Genomic DNA, 2,567 nt, shown 5'->3' on the forward strand with positions numbered 1-2,567 from the left:
CCCCCCCTGTCCTCCCGACCCCCCCCCGGCCCCTCCCAGTCCCTCCCAGTCTCTCCCAGTTCCTCCCAGTCCTTCCCAGGCCCTCCCAGTCCCTCCCAGTCCCTCCCAGTTCCTCCCAGTCCTTCCCAGGCCCTCCCAGTCCCTCCCAGTCCTTCCCAGGCCCTCCCAGTCCCTCCCAGTCCTTCCCAGGCCCTCCCAGTCCCTCCCAGTCCTTCCCAGGCCCTCCCAGTCCCTCCCAGTCCTTCCCAGGCCCTCCCAGTCCCTCCCAGTCCTTCCCAGGCCCTCCCAGTCCCTCCCAGTCCTTCCCAGGCCCTCCCAGTCCCTCCCAGTCCTTCCCAGGCCCTCCCAGTCCCTCCCAGTCCTTCCCAGGCCCTCCCAGTCCCTCCCAGTCCTTCCCAGGCCCTCCCAGTCCCTCCCAGTCCTTCCCAGGCCCTCCCAGTCCCTCCCAGTCCTTCCCAGGCCCTCCCAGTCCCTCCCAGTCCTTCCCAGGCCCTCCCAGTCCCTCCCAGTCCTTCCCAGGCCCTCCCAGTCCCTCCCAGTCCTTCCCAGGCCCTCCCAGTCCCTCCCAGTCCTTCCCAGGCCCTCCCAGTCCCTCCCAGTCCTTCCCAGGCCCTCCCAGTCCCTCCCAGTCCTTCCCAGGCCCTCCCAGTCCCTCCCAGTCCTTCCCAGGCCCTCCCAGTCCCTCCCAGTCCTTCCCAGGCCCTCCCAGTCCCTCCCAGTCCTTCCCAGGCCCTCCCAGTCCCTCCCAGTCCTTCCCAGGCCCTCCCAGTCCCTCCCAGTCCTTCCCAGGCCCTCCCAGTCCCTCCCAGTCCTTCCCAGGCCCTCCCAGTCCCTCCCAGTCCTTCCCAGGCCCTCCCAGTCCCTCCCAGTCCTTCCCAGGCCCTCCCAGTCCCTCCCAGTCCTTCCCAGGCCCTCCCAGTCCCTCCCAGTCCTTCCCAGGCCCTCCCAGTCCCTCCCAGTCCTTCCCAGGCCCTCCCAGTCCCTCCCAGTCCTTCCCAGGCCCTCCCAGTCCCTCCCAGTCCTTCCCAGGCCCTCCCAGTCCCTCCCAGTCCTTCCCAGGCCCTCCCAGTCCCTCCCAGTCCCTCCCAGTTCCTCCCAGTCCCGCCCAGTGCCCCAGTTAGACACACACACACACCCAGTTAGGCCTTGTCACCAGTTAGGCTGCACCCCCAGTTAGGCCACGCCCAGACAGGCCACGCCCAGTCAGGCCACGCCCCCAGTTAGGCCACGCCCCAGTTAGGCAACGCCCAGTTAGACACACACACACACCCCCCCAGTTAGGCCTCGCCTCCAGTTAGGCCACACCCAGATAGGCCACATCCCGTTTAGGCCACTCCCAGTTAGGCCACGCCCAGTTAAGCCACTCCCAGTCAGGCCACGCCCAGTTAGGCCCCATCCCGTTAGGGCACGCCCAGTTAGGCCACGCCCAGTTAGACACACACACCCCCAGTTAGGCCTCGCCTCCAGTTAGGCCACACCCAGATAGGCCACATCCCGTTTAGGCCACTCCCAGTTAGGCCACGCCCAGTTAAGCCACTCCCAGTCAGGCCACGCCCAGTTAGGCCCCATCCCGTTAGGGCACGCCCAGTTAGGCCACGCCCAGTTAGACACACACACCCCCAGTTAGGCCTCGCCTCCAGTTAGGCCACACCCAGATAGGCCACATCCCGTTTAGGCCACTCCCAGTTAAGCCACACCCAGTTAGGCCACGCCCCCAGTTAGGCACACACACAAACACCCCCAGTAAGGCCTTGTCTCCAGTTAGGCTGCACCCAGTCAGGCCACGCCCAGTCAGGCCCCGCCCCATTAGGCCATGCCCACAGTTAGGCCACGCCCCCAGTTAGGCCTCGCCTCCAGTTAGGCCACTCCCAGTTAGGCCACATCCCGTTTCGGCCACTCCCAGTCAGGCCATGCCCAGTTAAGCCACTCCCAGTTAGGCCACGCCCAGTTAGGCATCGCCCAGTTAGGCCCTGTCCCGTTAGGCCATGCCCCAAGTTAGGCCACCCCCCGAGTTAGGCCACGCCCAGTTAGGCCACGCCCAGTCCCTCCCAGTTCCCTCCCAGTCCCTCCCAGTATCCCCAAATATCATCCCTGTAACCTCCCAGTATAAACCAGTCACCTCCCAGTCCCTCCCAATCCCCTCCCAGTCCCTCCCAGTATCTCCCAGTATCATCCCAGTCCCCTCCCAGTAAGAACCAGTCCCTCCCAGTTTTTCCCAGTTTGTCCCAGTTTTTCCCAGTTTGTCCCAGTCCCTCCCAGTCCCTCCCCTCCCAATCCCCTCCCAGTTCCTCCCAGTCCCTTCCCCGTCCCTCCCAGTCCCTCCCAGTCCCTCCTAGTTCCCTCTCAGTTCCCTCCCAATTCCCTCCCAGTCCCCTCCCAGTATAAACCTGTCCCCTCCCAGTTTGTCCCAGTTTGTCCCGTTTTGTCCCAGTTCCTCCCAGTCCCGCCCAGTGCCCTCCCAGTATCCCCCAGTATCATCCCAATCCCCTCCCAATCCCTCCCAGTTCATTCTCAGTCCCCTCCCAGTCCCTCCCAGTCCCTCCCAGTCCCTCCCAATCCCCTCCCAG

The sequence above is a fragment of the Corvus brachyrhynchos genome, unplaced genomic scaffold (assembly GCF_000691975.1).
Source record: "Corvus brachyrhynchos isolate BGI_N302 unplaced genomic scaffold, ASM69197v1 scaffold537, whole genome shotgun sequence".
NCBI classification, from domain to species: Eukaryota; Metazoa; Chordata; class Aves; order Passeriformes; family Corvidae; genus Corvus; species Corvus brachyrhynchos.